General features: G+C 48.2%; 1 pseudogene; it reads right to left on the reverse strand.

Moving 5' to 3' along the window:
* The window catches only part of LOC137484429 (fer-1-like protein 4), a 39,145-nt pseudogene extending 24,137 nt beyond the window's left edge, over positions 1 to 15,008 (reverse strand).
* Between the last annotated feature and the right edge of the window lie 5,222 nt (positions 15,009 to 20,230).

Raw genomic sequence — 20,230 nt, forward strand, 5'->3', positions numbered from 1 at the left:
CACATGAGGTAGGACCATGCCACAGACAAACACCCTGAACATGCTACCAGGCGCTCTGCCAGTTTGATAATCCGGTTGGAAATGCAGAGACTCCAGGCATGATCCTCCCAGTAGCTCCATACATACACGCAGGGTTTTTCATGCGTCATGGGTAGGAAGCTGTAAGACCTAAGGACAGCAGGCAGAGGAGGTTACGGCTACTGCTACAGAAAGCATATGCCATATCGTAACACATGCGCTTGCATATCCAGCGAGGGAGCAGAAGGGAATATTTGGCTGTTTTGGGCTCTGCACCGTGGACATGGGTGCAAGCTGCTGGATCTGCCCTTTGCCATCCCAAACTAGCACACAGGGTTTCTAGTAGAGATAGCAGCACATGCTCAGATCAATGAGGCTGACAGGAGCATGGGATACTGCCAAGATTTCTCACTGCTATGGGACTAAGTAGTGGCAGGCACAGGCCGCACAATACAAAGACCAAGACATTGCCTGTGCCTGTGGGACAAACTAGACAGCATTCCCAGAGTAAACATCAGAAGAGCTTGTGTATGTGTCTTGCCTGCTCAACATAGGACAGCATATGCCAAGAGTACTCCTCTCCTTCCTCACTGGAAACAAGCCCTTAGGACACTGCTTCTGAAGCAGAAAAGGGATGGCTGTTATTGACAGGTCTCAGTTTCCTTGGGACCCCATCTTTGGCCATCTGCAAACATCAAGCAGACACCATAGGGCTCATAGAGCAAGTAGGAAATCCCAGCCAGCTAGGCCATGGCAAGCTGCAGGGTTGCAAGGAAGAGAAACCTAAGATGCATTGCTAAGCAGACCTCTAATAACATCTGGAACAACCAATGTGGGAAGCTGTGACAGCTCCAGGCCAGGTGGGATAGAAAGATATAGAAGACTTACTTGTCATACTCCATGGGCTCTGGTCTCTGACTCTTTGTAACTGATTTGTTCAGTGCTGCTAAAGCTGGAGTCAGGATTTCAGCATCCAGCTCACCACCTGAATTAGCATCCAGTAAAGGCTGTCTTTCTTCTTTCACTTCTCCCTTTTCCACTTTTTGCCATCCTTTGGTCACAACCTCTTCAGATTTGCCATAGTTTCCTTGAAGGTGAGCATTAAATTATAAACAGGTAATTGGGATCACTCAGGCTTTTTTAGAAAAGACATTTTTCTAGCTTGCAATACCAGACTCTTGGCAGTCTTCCTGCCAAGAGAAACACAGAGGCATTTACTGCTTTGGGAACTAGTAGCTGTGTCCAACCATTGGCACATCACATAGACAACCAGGAGGTCCAAGAGGGAGCTGGACAATTGCAAGGAGGTCCTTGTGTATGCCTTCTCCAGTTCTGCCAGCTCCACCAAGTACCTGCTGACTACCATCTACATCCCTACACTGGGGCCAGCATCAGTTCCTCAAGTAGTATCTCACCATCAAGCATCTTCACCTGTCCAGCTTAGCAGGTGACGGCTTTGACTCACTCTCAGGCCATTGTTTCCCCATCACTTGTTGTCACATCCCCTCAGGGCCGCATGGCCAACCCCAATATCCAAGCTTTCCCTCCCTTTTTTCCCTGTCTTGCTACCAAATCCTTCTACTTCTTTGTACCCCTACTTTCCCCAAACTTTCCCAAAACAGAAGAATTTTCCTAAACTTTCCCAAAACAGGTAATTTGCACAAATGGTGCAAATCTCCAATCCCATAGAAGAGATTCAGGATTTTAGCAAAGCACTGTGCACACTCCCTGGACTCATTCCTCATCTTTCCCAAGATTCCAAGCTGACTTGGCATGGCAGTATGAAGAACTGACTTGGCTGTCAGGGGGAGATTCACACAGTTCCCCATGGTTGCTGGACATGGGGCCCTGCAGAATACCCACCTATAGAGACTTCAAAGCTGACAGGTTTTGAGCTGAGAGAGGAATCCATCATAGTGGCTTCAAAGAAGGCAGCAAAGAGAAGGAATTCATCCTTTCTCCCCATCACATTCTGAGCAAGGAGACAGAAATCAGCCTGAGAGCCTCGTGTGCCAAAGCACTGCCTGAGCACCACCATAAACTGATGTCTGCCAGCCCTTCACAGGACCTCAGCAGGATGCTGCTGAGATCACCACTGGGCTGCCAGAAGCAGAATAAGATTTCTTGGAAATCCTGAGGTGTTGGTGCAGAGCCATAGATTGGCTGATGCTTGTGTGAAGCCACTGAGAAGGTTGTAGGCTAAGGGATGGCTATTGCATCAACACAGCTGCTTCCCGCCTTGCCTCTTTCCCTTCACAGCTGTGCATGCCAAAGATTGGCATGGATCAGCCATGTCAGCACAGGAGAACTCACCTCAGGGAGTGGATGAAGCTCTTCCACCTCCACAGTGACCTCCCTGGGCTGCTTGGCCTCCTGAGAGCTCCCAGCCTCCCCCTCTCCCTGCAGCTGGCTCAGTTCTTTAGTTTTCTCCTTGGATTTTTTACTTTTCTTCTTCAGCTTCATTTTTCTCAGGGCATCTCTCATCCTGTACCCAAGCTTCCTCTCTGCCGCACTGGGGCTGCCGAAGATCTCCACTGTGATGGCCATAAGGATGCGCCCACGGTAGAAGATGCCCTCACCTGTGCCTTCATTGAGGTCTTTGTGGACGTCCCGCAGAGCTGAGTTCTGGGGGAAGCCATACAGGTTCACCCAGGCTGGGCCAAATGTGGGGTTAAAACCTGCAGAGACAGGGACAGGGTTTCATTATGCTCTAGGGTGCTGCTGCAGAGAGACCTCCCCAAAAAGAACTACCCAGGACACCAGAATGTCAGCATGCTTCAGCTACTCCTGCTCCCACCCCCAGGAGACCAGCATGCCAAGCAGAAAGTGCATGGCACAGGGCTGCCCAAGACATCCTGCCCCAAGGCAGCCATGCCAAGCCTCACCATTCCTGTCAGGGTTTGAGATCTCCTGCAGGTCAATGTAGTGTGTAGCAATGGCCACATCACTGACATTGGCATCATCCAGCACCTGGACTTTTATTTTCCTGGACAGAGGCAGGAACATCTCAACAAAACTGATCTGCTCCTTCCACTTGGGCTCAGTAGTGTTGGTCTCCACCGACGTTTCCCCCGGGAAAGAGAAGGTGTGAAAGTCACACAGTCCCAACTGCTGCCCAGAGAAAGGGATGCCTCAGAGCTTGTCTCAGAATGGCATGCACTCTTGTACTACCTGCAGACAGTGCCAGGCAGACTCTGGGGGTGGTTGTGTCTCTGCTCCTATCCCTGTTTCTGCAATTCCTCTCTGGTTTATTAATGGGGGGCTGTCCCAAGGCCCTGGCATGACCTACACAATCAAGGGAATGCAAACAAGCAGCAGATTCATAGGTATCGAAGGGTTGCCTGGAGCACTCCAGGCCCACAAGACTGCCATTCTCAATATTAATTAATGGATATTACGGGATCAGAAACCCTGGCCTTGTGTGCAAAAACTGGGTCATTATCTCAGTAAGTTTCTCAAGGGTCTCAGGCTGAGCCCAGCTTGACACAGAAAAAGGACTTCTGCTCCAGGATTTATCCCTATATTTAAGGATATGAATCTCTGCCTGCAAAGCCAGTAGCTCAGCCAGTAGCTGTGCCTGGGGCTGGGACTGTCCTGTGAGCAGCTCTCTGTAGAGAGAAAAGCAGGTAACAACCTTCTCATTCAGACATTACACAACCATGGCCACACAGCTCAGACCACTGCTAAAGACAGCAACACCTGGGCTCTCCCAGCCTATTTTCAGTGGGATTGCTGTGCCCCATGGAGGCTCCTGGCACCATGAGCTCAACACATGCTGCCACGCAGTCAAGGGAGAATCAGAATGTCCCAACAGAGCTTCCCTTCAGACTCACCTGCTGCCCACAGAATGAGACCTGCACATATGGGTCAATAAAGACTTTTCTCTGCCCTATGATCTTGGAGATACCACCCATGATGCCTGCTCTCATGCTGGGCAGACCTTCAGCACGATACAGTTTGATGCAGACCCTGGCCCAGGGTCTCTCTGCAGGGAATCTCTTAGGCAGCAGCAGATTCCTGAAAGACAAACTCATGTTCTGCCTCTCTCCTGGAGTCCATGGAACACAACGATGGGAAATTTAGTGACTGGCAGGAAGATTGGATCCTGTCTCTCCACAGGTCTTTTTACTGGGTCTTTGCCCATCAGAAGGGGGGGAAATGGGGCAAAAAAGGTAGTGTGAAGAGAGACATGGCTGTGTTCCCCAGGGCCATGCAAGATCCCATTGCACCTACCTTTCAATGTCCTCATCCTGGTTCCTGCAATAGGTGGGAAGGAAGCGCACAGTATCTCCGCGTGCAGAGACAGAGATGTTGCACTTCACAAAGCCTTTCACGCCTGCCTGGGTGTCCATGGGGTCACTGATAACTGCCCACTTCTGGAAAAACCTGTGATCTGAGAGGGAAGAGGAGGAGTTCCCTAGGGAGCAGCCAGGTTACCATTTCACATCCAACTCCATCCGCACAAAGAGTGCCCTGGCTCTGACCCTGCCTCTGAAGGTGCAGGAGGTGTCACCTGCCTTCAGACAGCTGGGTGGAGAAGCAAGCTCAGGTCTTCATGCAAACTAAGTGCTTTAAAGCCAGGGCCCTGACCAGACCCATCAGAGCACAAAGGAAAACCAACAGTTTCAGACAGAGCCAGGGTCAGGCACAGGTACGTGGTGCAGTTCTCATACCTGGCTGGCTGTACACTGTCTCAACATCCATCTTGAACGTTCCTATGCAAGTTCCCAGAAATGGTATCTTCTTTGAGTGAAAAACCTGCAGACAGCACAAGTCCCCCTTGAGCACCATGAGGTGTGGGCAGACAGGTGACACATCCAGATATCTCCAAGGAACACAGGGCTGCCAAGAGGTGTTCCAAAGCACAGCTGAAGCAGTGGTTGCAAGCTCCTCGTGCAGATTGACCCATCTGTGTTAGCCTTAGGACTAACCCATTCCTACCCAACCACTCCCACAAAGCCCACCAACCCATAGCCCTCCGTCAAACCTAGACCGAGGCAGTCATGTGCAACCAATTCAGCTTCTGTAGTCCCAGGTAAGCCACACCCCAACAATGGAGCTGGGACAGATCTGTTTTCCCACAGGAAGACCTTGTGTCCATATCCTGCTGGGTTAGGGCAGAGCTATGACCCCACCAGCCTAGTGTCTCTCCCAAAACTCAAGTCTTGCTCAGTTCTTGCTGAACTCTCACCAGCAGAAGAGACCTGCAGCTTTTCACAAAGAAAGTGCTGGAGACCACTTGGCAAAGGACATGCTGACTGGGTTTAGCTATCTTCAGAACATCCCTGTGTATTGGGGAAGTCTCTGTGCTTTGGACCAAAGGATTTTCAACCTCTCTTCTGCCTGGGCTTTTCTACAGCACAAATAATTTCTGAGCTCCCCTCACATCAGTCACTTACCTTCAGGACCTGCAGGATGAGACTCCAGGGTAAGGGGCAGTAGGGAATTGCTGCGAAAACAGCAGGGCAACAAGGCAAAAGGCAAGAAAGTGCCCCAGAGGCCCCACTGCAGTCACATGGTGAAGAAAGAGGAGGTGGGAAGGCAACACTGCCTTCCTTACCTGGAGGAGGTGGGAATGCAACACTGCCCAGCACTGGCTCAGGGCTAGGTTTCTGCCCCAGTGCAGCCACAGGAAGGCCCTGTGGCTCTCTGTGGACAGGTGATTCCAGCTGGAACACCTCAATGGTATTGCTACCCTTGCTTTGCCCATTGCACCCAGTGTCTACACACATAAGCATCAGGCTGTACCACTAACCAGTGAAAGATGAAGAGGAAGACATACATACCGAGATCTCTATGAGTCGGCGGAATAAAATGTCCCTTGGCTCATAGAAGTCAAACAAAAAATACTGGAAGAGAAAAGCAAGACAGCTGAGCCCTAGGCTTCCAGGCATCCCTCGCAAGGATGGTCCCAGGCATTTGGGACACTGGTGGTGCAAGGATAGAGCATCTGTCCATGTCACATACTTTGTTGTAGAAGGGGCAGTTTATTGACTTCTGCATTGCCGTGTGCCTCTTTTCCTCCCCCACCTTGACTATAACAAAGGGGTTGATGTTCACCCCCACCAAGTTCCGTGCTTCAATTACATTAATCCCAACCTGAGAAAATATGAGAAAATATGGGAGAAAACCAGCACTCTCCTTGTTTGAATCAGCACTCTCCTTGTTTACACCTCCATCCTGAGATTGTTTCAACAATATCAGTATGCACATGTACAGGGCAGTCTCAATGCAGAGCTGGACGCCTAGGGCAGGCAAAAGCATGGCTGCTGAAATCTGCTACAGCCAGGACAGACCAAAGTAGTATTTGAGATACTTGTTTCTTTCAGAAAAGCAAGGAAATAAAGTGTAAGAGCCCCAGGACTTTTGACAAGAGCAGACCTTCCCAGCAGCACTGTTACCCTCAGTTTCTGATCCCAAGGGGTTGAAAACACACTGTTCCCACATGACAGGGTCCACTGAGCATCTTGGAGAAGATGCTTTTTGTATCTTCTGTCAATACTCCCCGTTGAATCCTGCTGAGATGGACACCATTGGAAAGACTGGAATGCGGCTGCTTACACATTACTTACATTTACTGCAACTGCTTATGAGTCTAAGATAGGCAAGAAATGTTCTCACATTTGCTCTCAATACAAGCAATTAGGCCATGGTTGAGGTACAGAATGATTGCTTCAGGAGAATGATGGTAGGAAATTCAACCCTCACAAAAACTTCCTGCTTGGTTGATAGGACCAAATGTGAGTCCACGTTTACTTAGAACCAGAGGAGGACTTAAAATCATAGCCCTGAAATAAATTTAGCCTGATGTGAGATAATCAGCTAGAGCCACAGCTTCCTAACAGCCTCCTGGCATGTCCAAGCAAGCCCCCACATAGCCCTCTGGCCCTAGTCATATCCCACAGCTGTCCCTAAGGAAGACAGACAAGGCCCTGGGAAAGCTGGCAGGCACCAGCCCTGCCTGGGTACTCTCTGAAGCTCTGTGTAGGCAATGTTTTGCAATGGCACATGTAGCTGATTCCCTTCTCCTGTTTATCCATAGCTAACTGCATGGGCTTACTGATACTGTGGCCAGCACTCATGGATGCAGTCCATTCAGGGAATCTTACATCTTGCCCAGAAGTCACACAAAGCATGATGGTCTTCATGTTAGAGACCTTGACAGAGTATGTGGCAAATGGAGAAGCCCGGGCCTTCAGCAAGGCAGTAAGGGACTGGCTGCAGGGCCAGAGGCAGCTATGGGGACATGCACCCAGTGCTGCAGTACCCGGAAACTCTGGTGTTGGGATGGCAAAAAGGTCTCGTGCAGAGCAGAGTCTGGAGTGGCTGCACAGAAAAAAAAGCCCAGGTGAGCAGGTGTCCTTGTCAACATGGACCTGAGTAAGTTCCCACCAAGGGAAGCAACAGAAAACCTCACAAATAATGGCCCATTGCCTTGGGAATGAGCAAATCCCCAATATACCCTGTCTAGGGCCTTTAGAGATGGAAGTTTTCTGACATTTGGCCAAAGCAGACTGTCATGAGCTGCAAAGAATTCCTCAGGATATGGCACTTTCTACACCAGGACCCAAGCAAGGGCAAGAAAGAAGAGCATGCCATGGATACCTCTTCACAGGGCTGAAGATAGTGCCCGAGGCCCCAGTCTCAGATGTATCATAGAAATCTTCCTCCTCTTCCCCTTCTTCATCAGTCTCCAGACCTTTTGCCAGCTTCCTGCCTAGTGCAGCAGCCTTCTTGTCCAGTTCCTTCACTCTCAGCCACTCAGTAGTCCTGCAAGCCCCACCCCATGCCATGAGCCATACATCAACCTGACAACTGGGCTGTGCACTGCCCTCCCCCCAGGAGGGTGAGCCAAGACATTTAAGGGCTACTTAGTCCAGCTGCTGAAATCCAGGATCGTGGATGATTAACTCCGAACTGTAAAAAACAAAATATGTTTTTCTCTAAAGACTGTTCCCTGATGCATTTAGGTAACAGTGCCTCAGCCACTCTCCTGCTTATTTCTTGTCAGGGACACAAACAATTTTTTCCTAAGCTTATCCATTGTCCACCCCATGTGTCTGCTGTTTTCCCTCCAGTTCCACAAGTGACACTTTGTAGTCCTTGATGCTGCCTGTCATCCTGTCTGCCCAGAAACCTACAACTCCCCTGGCTTTGGGGCACTACCAGCATGCAGGGTGCATGGAGTTGCTGGAGGCCAAAACCATGCTCTCTGCAACTTTGTAACCACAAGTCAGGAAGGCTGCAGAAATGCTCTCAAGGGTCTCCTAGGCAGTCCCAGGACTCTGAGCAGCTACAGTGGATCATTGCAGTCAAAGGCTCATTGTGAAAACAAGGTATCTCTTTATCCAAAAGCCCTGCCCCCTTATTGCTGCTGTCAATTTGAGACACTTCAGCCTGTCCAGAAGTGCAGAGTAAATGAGGCTGGATTGCATCCCAAAGGCTGCCACTGACAAAGGCAGCTGTACAAACTGCCTGGAAACTTGCTCTTCCTAGGATTTCCATACCTGTCTTAAGATAGACAAAATCCTCTTCAACCCAAGTCCCCGCTGAGCTGTTTGGAGGCTGGTAGCGCAAATCCAACTCAATGTAGATCTACAAAGCAGAAACTTTGAGAGCTTGGTAGCCACAAAACAATGGCAGAAATGTCACAAAAAAGAGACAGGGGGCCATGGAAGAAAAAAAAGAAATGAGAAGCTGGTGGAAAGATGCAGAAGAAAGGTGGTCATGTACCCACAAGAAGCATATTTGTACCAGACTCCCATTGTCTGCCTCCATTGACAAGCTAGACATAACAAAACCCCCTCCTCCACAGCTTCTCAATCTTCATGTTTCATTGAATAAAAGCTGGCTCAACATTACAAACCTACCATAAAGAGGCCTATAGAACTGCCTCGAGGCATTTTTGACATGGGAGCTGGGGAGAGCCCTGCACAATGACATGCAGGATTTGGAGCAGCCTCTCTGGAGGAGACACAAGACAGCTGGCAGAGCATCCCTAGGAATGACAGCTTGGATTAAAATGCTGGAGAAGCCACTAGCACATCCAGAGCCTGCATCACAAGATACAAGGAAGGACAGCCAGAGAAGTACAGAGCACACTGTGTATTGGCACAGCCAACACAGGTCTGAACAGCCTTGGTCTGCAGGTGGCCATACCTGATCTCAAACCAACATAAACACAGATGATTTCCCAGCAGAGGCCAAAAACATTAGCATGGAGGCTTAGTAGGCTGAAGGGGATGTACTCTGGGTTCAGAGCTCAATCCCTGGAAAATACAAGTTTCTGGGAAAAGAAATGCAGCCCAAGAAATCAGCAGTATGGTGATCAGGAAAGGCAGCAGCAAAGGCTGGAGGGTGAAGAAGCCTGAGACAAAGCTGGATGAAAAGCTAAGGCCCTAAAAACACTCCTTCAAATCACCAGAAGAAGGGGTGCAAGTAACTCCAGTCCCAGAGGAGAACAGGATTTGGACTAGCAGGAAGTCTAATAGCTTTATTCCCACTTTGCTAAAGAAGCAGCCTCTCTCTTGGGGTCATGTCTCATCCAAGCTGAGCTGAGAGGGTCCCAGGCTGCTCTTGGATGAGCAGTCTTGCCTGCCCTATTTCTATCCCCTGCAGCTGATGTGCAGCCAGGCTTGCACAATCCAAAACTAACCCAGCAAAACAATGTGGTTGGGTTTTGGTTGGAGCAGCTCATCAGCATATGTATTGCTGTTAGCAAAAGGGAAGACACACCTGGGGCAAAGAGCTGGGCCACAGTGTACCTCTGACCTTACACAATGGAGTTCCTTCAAACCATCACCAGCACCAAGAGCTAAGTCTAATCCCCGTCTCTTTGCTGGCATGAACGTTTATCCAGTGAGCTGCATGGGCTAAAAATCATCCTGGAAATGGTAAATATCTACCTGCACCTGCTCCATGATCCAGGAGTCCAGTAACACCAGCAACCTGTGCCTGTGCCACTCAGGCTGGTGGTCTGGTGGCCACAGAGCTTGCATATCATGTGCCACTATGTGGTTTAGTCATACTGCCTGTGTGAAGAGCAAGTAGAGATGCAGCACCTTGCAGGACTGCTGCCTCTGTCTCTGCTTTTCCTGCCTGCCAGCTGCCCTGGCACAGGTCTGGCAGTCTGGAACCCACTGAGCTGTGCTTGCACACCCAGCTGGCAGGAAACAGCTCATTTTAGGGTGGTGTTCATCTTCTACAAGTGCAAAGGACTGACTGAGTCCCAGTGCCAGGGCTGGAGGAGAGCAGGACCCGCAGAGCAGAGGGACAGTCAGGTGTCAGCGACACTCATGCTGTCCCAGACACGCATTAAGCCATCCAATTAGTGCTAGAGTTTAACCCAAAAGCTTCCTGGGGGTTCCAAGGCACCCTACCACCTTCCACCTCACTCCATCACTACAGCAGCTCCTATACATGCACTTCATGGTGCATGAAGCAGAGGAGATGCACTTCCTACATCCATTGCCCAGACTTGAGATGGTTTTATGAAGCCTCCCCCTGCTCATTCAGGCCCTTGGCAGTTCTCCAGGAGCCCCAGCCCAACCAGTGCATTTGTAGATGCTCCTAGAAACCTCTTGGTGGATGTGAAGTGTCTGTGTCTCTCTGCAGAGATGGTACAAATGCCACAGTGCTTCCAGCTCAAACAGCACATTGGATTTCCCCTCAGTCCCCAATCCACCTGGGGAGTACTACATGAAGTTTCCCAAAAAGCCTCACTGATTGCTGATAGCCAGGCTGTCCACAAAGGACTTACACCAGTGACTCTGTTGCTTATGTCCACAAGGGATTCATGCAGGATTAGCCTTCCGGATGTCATCAGGTGCTGAAGGCTGAGGACAAGGGTACCGAGCAGCCTGGTGAAAGGAATGAGGGATTTGTCTTTACAAAGAAACTGTGCATTTGCTGGTAGATAAAACTAGCACTGAGAGATAAAAGAAACAATGGGAAGGATTCCACCGATTGATTAATGGAATGAGAGATTTGTTTTTACAAACAAACTGTAAGTCTGCTGATAAATAAAGTTAGATACAGAGAGATGAAAGAAGAACCATATATTCCACACAAATTCCATTGATTGACACAAGGGGAAAAAAAGGGGGGGGTATATAAATTACAAGGGAGTCTTAGGTATTGGGCATTTCGGGAAGTCTGTACCTCTCAAGTACGTCAGCCAATGGGGAAAGAGAGAGGGAAAGGTGGCCGGGAAATCAGGATAAAAAGAAGGATGCACCCTCTAACAATTTGAGAGACCTCATGGAAAACGTCCATGACCTCTCCCTTTATTCAAAAAAAGTTACAGGACTCCTTTGTCTCCTTTTTGGACATAAACCTCTGTTCTTTGTGGATTAATTTTCCTAACACTGGAATAAAAAAGGGAGACTGCAACAACACTGTACATAGCATCAGTGCGTACATCCTGGGGAGTACTGTGACCTCCACTCTACCGCTCACAGCCCCTCTGAGCTGCCCTGAAGTGCTTTCCATAGGGAGTCTGGCAGCTGAATACCTAAGACTGATCCTGCAGCAGGTCCTGCCTTTTCCCCAGTCATGCCCAGGCAGCTACTTGCAACTGAGCTGCCACTGATGATTAAAGACTTGTGCAGGTCCAGACTCATGGAGTGCAAAGGAGATCTCCCTTTCAGCAGAGTTGGGCTTCACAAGAGCCAGTCTGTGTCTGGGCACCCAGCAGAGCTGGGGGGACTCTTCTCAGGAAAAACTGGGAAACAGAAGCTTTACACAAGAAAATACAGAAATAGGACATAAAGCTATGACCACAAGAATGTCTGCAGCAAGTCAGGCCAAAATTTACCTACTCCAAGGTGGCTTCTCCCGGGAGAAAAGTCATCTGGCTCCCTGCAAGTGGCAGGAAGGCATGCAGGATGGCATTTGCCAGTCCTAACCCTGGCTTGTGTGTCACTGTCTGCACCCATGTGTACGTGGACCTCCATCTCCTCATGGCATCTCTGCTGGCAGCCAAGCTAAGCCCTGCATGAAGTAGAGCTTCCTAATGCCAGCTGGGAACCACCACTGGAAGAGCCTACCCAGGATTCAGACAAGAGGAACTGCTCCCCACACATCTTAATTTCAGCTGTGAGCTGTTGATCTCTTGTATTACTTCTCACCTCCCGCTTCTCTAAGACACAGAGCCTGTCCAACTTCCTACCCCCAAGGAAGGAGTCTGTCTGCTCATCTTCCTCCTTTCCAGCTTTGCCAGCTTGATGCTGCTGCCACAGAAAGGATGCACACACAGAAGTTCAGAGACCATAAACAGATACAGAAATGTAGCAAGTTTTTCCCCTCTGTCTTTCCACACTCTCTTTCTATTTAATTTTGACCATCCCAGTGCACAGACCAACTGCTTTTGAACTGTACTGTCTGTCACCTGCTATTATGCTGTTTCCCAGCAGTGGAGGTGTGTGGATATAGTGTCAATCCACTCATTTCCCACTAGACTCCTTTGCTTCAGGCTGTCAGGTCCTACTGTTTTGTTACTATTTGTGGTATCTCTTTGTCCTTCAGCAGTTTCTATTGACATTTCAGTCAGAGACAATTCCTCTGATCCAGGTCCCATAAGAAAAACATCCAGCAAACACTGACACAACATTCTGCCACACTTTCTGCTCTGTCGTCATCTGTGTCTCACGTGTTGTGCTCATCTGTTTTCTCCACGCCCTCTCTGGCATCTTTGAAAAGATTTGCATAATTAGCTGCATGCAAACTTATTAGGTTTGCTTTATTAGCTGGTGCATTTTCCTCCAGTTCTTAAAATTTGCTTATCAGAGCTGGCACCTTTCCCTGCATCTTCATGTTTCACATGTCCTGAAGGACATGCCTCTGCTGCCTTTCTTGCTCCACTACTCAGTCTGTCACCTCTATTCTTGGGTTTCCCTGCAGTGTTTTACAACTGTTGGAATAGCCACTGAGTTCACAATGTTGTGCCTGTGCCATCTAGAAGCATTTTAAATTCTGGTTTATCTTTTAAATTGAAATTGCTATCTTATTAAAGGTTAAACCATAACACAATGCATTCAGGGCTTTTCTACACCAACAGATATGTTGAATTTGGGTGCAGCATGGTCGCAGTCACCAAGAGGATGTTCAGGATGACAGCAGATCCTAAGTCTGCAGCAAGACCTGTCTGTGTAGCTGTTTTTTAGGGCCTTGTTTAACCTTGTCCCAGCTGAGGGTCTGATCTGGATTCTTATGTAGTCCCTTTTACTGCTGGCACAACTAAATCATTCCCCTTATTTAACTTAATATATACAGCATTGCTGCCCCACCAGAACAACCAGCTCCATTCTTCCTCTATAAGTGGCATTCTGCTCATCTTCCTTCCATCAAATTTTCAATAAACATTTTCTACTGCCAGTAGACAATGTAAAGACTTGTATGTCTTCTCCCCCACCTCTACTGGTCACCCCAACAATCAAAGGACCTACCTGCTACTGAAAACCTTGCTGCAGTTGTAAACCTTAATGGACAGCATTTCGCCCAGGACAAGCTTCCCGTAGTGAGGCCAATGAAAGAGCTGCAAACAAATAGAGCAGGAAGGGATGACAACTCATTCTCAGACACACTTTCCCATGTCTCATGGATGGTTGGCCCCCCTGTGAGGTGACCAAGTCCATGGACATGATGAAAGGCAGCTGTGATGGGAAGTTCCTTTCCTCCTGACCAGGCATAGAGCCCCTCCAGCAGCAGAGCCACAGATCAGCTGCTACAGAAGTCAGAGCAGCACCACCCTGGAAAAGAAGGATGCTTGTGCCTGCTGGGTCCCTGAGCTGGCAGGTTGTGGAGTGAGACAGAACGTGGGAATGTACAGAGGTGCCTGGGGAGAAGTGATCACCCATGCAGGGAGTCATCTGGCTTAGAGAAAAGCTGAATTCTGAGGCTTCAACTCACCACACATCCAAAACAATGGCTGTGCCTTCTGCTCCCCACCACCTTCACTGCCTTTCCCCAGGCAGCATATTGGCATTGCGACCTGAGCAAGGGACAGGTAGGAACCACCCACTGGCACAGCACAGGTGGGTTGTCACAGGTTTCAGTGGGGATGGCACTAGAGAAACGGACATGCTTCCCAGGCCACCCCCATCCCTGCTCCTGCACACACACACACATATGCACACATATATGCACTCAAACACATAAGTCCCACTCCTGCCCCACAAGGCATCGACTGCAGTGACAACCTGGCTTTCTGAGGGCAGGGGGAGCTTTGCCTTCGGCTTTGATATGCCCAGCTTCCAGGCAGTGTCATTTAGTTGAATTTCAGTTCCTGAAGCTTGTATGCATAGGTCACATACACAATGTGAGGGATCCATCTGCCCCTGTGAGTAGAGTGGAAGAAGGAGACAGCACAGAAATTCCCAGAAAACAGTCTTGTGGAAGGTGTCCCTGCCCATGGTGTGGGGGTTGGAATGAGATGATCTTCAAGGTCCCGTCCAACGCAAACCAATCTATGATTTTATGACCGAGACACTGACCTGTCCCATCCCAGTCCCATATGTTCCACATGATCCCAGTTTCCTCACCTCCTTCAAGATGGCCTCTGGGCCACAGCAGACCTTTCTTGTCTTCTGGGTGAAGCCTTGAGAAGTAGAGAGGAGGTGTAAGGTGCTGGCAGGCAGCCCCCAGCCCTAAATCCCCAAACCCCCACCCTCCCGGCCACCCGGAGCCCACCTCAAAAGCTGAGATGGACCTGCTGCTCGCCATGGCCTGGCAGCTGGGAGAGCCGCCGGACACCGACGCTGAGCGCCATGGAGCTCGTGGCGGGCCCTGCTGCCCCTCGCTCAGCCGTGCATCGCCCAGAGTGACTCAACCCCGACTCACCCAGCCGGTCCGGCCAGACACTCCACACCACAGTGGCCCATGGGCCGGGCAGCCCCTGCTGAGGGACACAGGGAGGAAGGGGAAGCCCTGGCTGTACTGCCTCCTTTCCTCAACTCACGGCACTGGGCTGAGCCCCCCAGAATGCACCTCTGCCGGCTGAGAGAGCCCTGGGCCGCGGGGGACGCCCGGGGAGCGCTGCAGGAGACGGCAGAAGTGAACCCATCACTTGGCCGCGCCTCAGCTGGTGCTTGGAAGGACATGGGCTGCTGAATTCTGAACTGAGAGATACCGGCTGTGAATACAGAACCTGACTCTGCTTTCAGCCCCAGCTCTGCACCTTCCCTAGCACAAAATCACAGGTCCTGTGACTAAAACCCTCCAAAACAAACAGAGGGAGGGTGAGAAAGGGCAGCTCAGACTGTGAGGGTTGGGCTCCTCTGACACGAACAGCACCTGCTCAGCAGCCTCCTGAGCCGGGGCCTGAGGTACTAGTCAGAAGATGTAGGATGCCAGAGCACTTTGGGACAGCGGCTACACCCCAGCTGCCAGAACTCTGCAGGGCAGAGACAAGCCTCAAAATCCGGAGGCAGTGGGACAGGAGCTTCAGCTGCTGTGCAGGGTGCTGGCACCCTCACAAGGAGAGGGAGGAGGGAGACCTGGGGCACATGGTGCCAGAATCTGGCTGTGCTCCCTGCTGCAAACCCCTGGGCCTAATCCAGCTCATCCTATCTACTTGAGAGCTGATAGAGATGCCAGAGCTCTTCCAAAGCACAAATTCAGAACAGATTAAAGCAATTGAACAATCATGAGCTGAACAGATTTTGGAGAGCATTTCTTTCTCCTGGGGGTCTGGTTCTCCCTCTCAGCACCCAGCACCAAACATAAATTCCAGAGGAATTCCACCAGTTGACACTGTTGTTCACCCAAGGTTGTGCTACATTCTTGGACTTACAGAAACATGTCAGAACCCAGAATGTCCCTTGGACACTCTTGGATGTTCCGGGCCCAGGTCAGAAGCATTTGAGACCCTGGAATGCAGCCACAGACCCCTGTGGCTTTGAACCTGATCCATGGAACAATTTACCAACTTTGCAGGAAGAACAAGAAATCACAAAAGCTTAGATATTATAGTAGAAGTAGTCACAGAGTGAAAGGAAGAATTTTTGAGTGCTGTACAGGGGGGTTTTAGGCCTTGTACAGAGGGGTCTGAGTTTTGTACGTGGGGGTCAGAAGTTCTAAGATGCAGGGACTTGGGTGTGCCCTGTCTTCTTTCCTTCTTCTTCCTAACCTCCATGTTCTTGGTGATGTTGGCACTCACAGATTGGTTTAGAGTAGAAAGTCACCGTTCAATATAGATGATGGGCATTGGGGAAAAACTATAAACATCTAATACGTAATATATGATATAAAAGAGGGCACCAGCCCCCTGGGCGTCAGAGTGTGCCCTTGCCTGACTGCTGAATGGACCACAGCAGCTCAGGAAGAAAATCTTTCAGATAACACACAATAAACTACCTTGAGACCGGACGACTGAAGACTACTGAGTCTTTCTTTGGAGACACGGGTTGGAGGAGAGACTTTACCACCTTTCTGGGCCACCCCAATCAGGGAGTGAGTTCCTACAACTGGCGTCCCTGAAGGGCGGTGGCGAGAAGCCAATTAGCCAGACGACCTCCACCTTTCCAGGCCACCCCAACCAGGGGTTGAGGCCCAACAACACAACAACGTTCCTACAAAACAGAACAGAGATACAAAGAAAAGAGGGGTGGGGGCTTGGGGTTTTGTGGTGTGCACAGTGGAAGGGGGTCTGTGTTAGTCGATTAGGGAAGTCCTTACTTCTCAAGTACCTCAGCCAATGGGGAAAGAGAGAGGTAAATTTGGCTGGGAAATTAGGATAAAAGGGAGGCTGCATCCTCCATAATTTTGAGAGACCCTAGGTGTGAAAAATGCATATTTTATGATTGGCTTTTTGCAAATATTGAATACTATATGTATTATGCTATATTGATTAGAAGTGCTGTATTAACATTTTGATAGTATGGTAAATGTAGTTTTGTAGTTAAGATAGAAACTATGTATGTGGGTTTTTTTTTTAAAGAATGAGATACTCGCTTTGAGAGAACAATCTCAAAACACCTAAATCTTCCAGAGAAGAGGAATTTATGGTTCTCTTATCAGAAGAAGCTAATTTCTTCAGGCCTTGCTCAGACTCGAAGACGCCGTGGGGATTAGAAGAAGAAGTTGACATATTCCAGACAGAGTTTCTTATTTTAAATAGAATGTATACATAACCATGAAGTATGTATGAATATGCAACAGTGTATGCTTTCTAAGGGTTATCCCTTTGTTTACAAAACATGCTTATCGGGCTTAAATGCCTGAGAGCATCCGGACGTCCGTAATTCTTTGCTTTTTATTGTCTTGTAATTGTCCTAACTCTAAATTTTTATTACTCTATGTGTATTACTATTTTTATAACTATTTTATTATTATTAAACTTTTAAAATTTTAAAAACCAAGTGATTGGCGTTTTTCACACTAGGGAAAATGCCCCATGGTCTCTCCCTTCATTCATAAAGGACTCCTCTGTTTCCTTTTCAGACATAAACCTCTGGCATTGTGGATTAATTTTCCTAACAAACATGAATATATAAAATCTTTGGGCCTGAGGACTTCTGACACCACCACTTTGTGAAAAAATGCCAATCACTTGGTTTAAAATGTTAAAAGTTTAATAGTAATAAAATAGTTATAAATTAGTAATGAAAATTAGAACAATAAGAATTTGGACAATCAGAGTTAGGACAATAAAGGACAATAAAAAGCAAAGAATTACAGATGTCCAGGTGTCTGGCATTTTGCCATAGAAACACACCTCGCTAACAAAGGATTAACCCTTAAAAGCAATAGTCTGTTGCATATTCATATATCTCATACATTATGCAAACATTCTTTTCAAACAAAGGATGTCCTCTGCTTAATTTCTGACCCCCCCTTCATCTTGTAAATCAATTTCTTGGCTCCTAGAAGTCTGGAAGTCTGAACAGTTCCAATAAGGAGGCAATAATTCTTCTCTTGGAATTTTGGTGTCTTGTTGCTGTTATCTGTATGCGAAGAATTTATTGGTTATCTTATCCATTCCTTGAGCTAGTTACAAAAAGTATCTTACATCACATAGTTTCTATTTTAATACTATGCTATAGCCTAAAAAATTATATTTACCACTTAAAAAGGATTAATACAGTACTACAAAGAAATTAATACAATATAACTTTCCAACATAACACATATGGTATTCCTTTTAATATTTGCGAAGAGCCAATTATATCATATCCATTTTTCACAACTTGATAGATTTGGAGGAGGACCAGAACTTTGACAGGACTGGTACCATCACCCTGACCAAGAGGGTGCCTGGTTGTATTGAGTCGTTGTGGGTTAAAACCAGTTTTCTCTGTATTATTGTATTTATCGTAATCTCTTTAATAAATTGTAACTCTGACCTATAATCTCCCTTAAGGTTGTTGAGTGGGGTTCATTTCTCACACCAGTTTACTTTCAAACCAGCACAACCACGCAACAACAAAACATAGCAGACTTGACAGCATTTGGCACCACTTCTGTGAACCCAAGTAAGAGAACTCATCAGTTTAGAACAGACAGAAAGCTTAATGTGCTGACCCCACATCCAGTCATAGGTAGAGTGGAGTGACGAGTGCAACTTAGGCAGTTTAATGAGACATCCAGACCATCAAATTATGCTGCTGCTGAGAGGATCCAGTGCTTGCTCAAAGCTGGTCAGAAGACAGCACCTCCCTATGGAGTTTCTGTGGCTTCCTCAAACACCTCGAGCAGTCTCACCACTGCATCCACCTGAAGACAGTGCCTCATTTTTAGCAAAACCATCCCATGTGTATTTTAGACCTCAAGGAGGGCCATTAACTGAACCAGTTATCCAGGCAAAAAAGGCATTCTCTCCCACTGCCTGCTGGGTAGTGTAGCATAGCCTGGCATGAAAAGCCATCGATATTTATTGCCACATGTCCAGGAAGCAAAAGGAACTCTCCCCACTGAGCTCCCACATGCAAAAGCTTTTGATTTTTTTTCAAAGTCCTGAGGCTGAAATACCTTTTGGGATCACAAGTATAAAGGTGCTTATTTAATCTTGGCCAGGGTAAAAAGACTTCTGGGGTGTTCCCTGTGCTCACCAGGGAGATAACTCAAGCCAGTGACTGGGGAACTCAGAGAGCATGCACAACACATTGTCCTGAGGAAAATAACCTGACCTCTCCTCTAACTTGAGTCATGCCATCAATCTGCATTCCAGCTACACCCAGGGCAGCATGTGGCAGAAAACAGACCTACCATTCTTCCACCAAAGTGCCCAGCAGTTGTCTGCACTTCCTCTAAAACCTGGAGCCCTGAGGAGAGTAAAAGACAGAAAACAGGCAAAATTCTGCCATCCTAGGTCAGTAGCTTCTAAATTTAGCTTCCCATGGCTTTTCACATGGGCCCACACCCATGCAGCTCATGCTCTTAAGTTACAACTACAGGACTTGTGGCCCTTGCTCACAGTTTGGCCATTTACCTGTGGGTAAAGAGCATCTCCTTCAAATTCTGGTCTGCTCCCACAGTGGGAAGAAGTTCCTCAGACCCACCTCTAAACTTCTTGGCCTCTTTCTCCCCAAAACAGGAAAGATCTCTTCTACCATAAATGAGTCCTATACCTGGAGATACCTCAGCTTGCTGCAGAACAGTGACTTCACTCCTTACAGGGCAGACACAGAGGACTCACTCCCTTTTGCATGGGAACTGGCAGAGGTTTAACAAGGAGCGGCAAAATGGGCTTCAAAATAGACACACAAAAAGAAAACAGCCTTAGATTTCTTGTATGCATACATAACAGAGAAGGAGAGGTCTGTCTACAGGCTGTAAGCAGATGAAAATACAAGTGAAGGATGTTCTCAACCAAAAGAGCAGTTTCTCAGAGACGACTTGGCAGTTTTCCTCCCCCTCTTCCGCACCTGTAACAGTTTAGACATCCACTCAAGATGAGAGGTTGCTTGGTTTCCTTCAAGACTGTCTTGAAGTGCAAGACTTAGTGCAAGAAGTGCAAGAAAATGGGGTGCTGCAGGTTAAGTGTCAAGAAATACAGTCCAGCTTTCTCTAGAGGAAGATGGCTGCTGTTTATGTAACCTGAGAGAACATATCATGGTCAAAACAGGTTTGAATAAAAAACTAGAATATAATCATCTTGGCTCAGCCGTGCTCCTGACCCCAAAGCCCCTCAAGCACAAGCTACGTAATGGTAGACAGGGTGCAGCTTCCTCCCTCATACAATAGTGGCTAGAGCGCGGTGACCCTGAGCCCAGCA

This window comes from Anomalospiza imberbis, chromosome 17, assembly GCF_031753505.1.
Source record: "Anomalospiza imberbis isolate Cuckoo-Finch-1a 21T00152 chromosome 17, ASM3175350v1, whole genome shotgun sequence".
NCBI lineage: Eukaryota > Metazoa > Chordata > Aves > Passeriformes > Viduidae > Anomalospiza > Anomalospiza imberbis.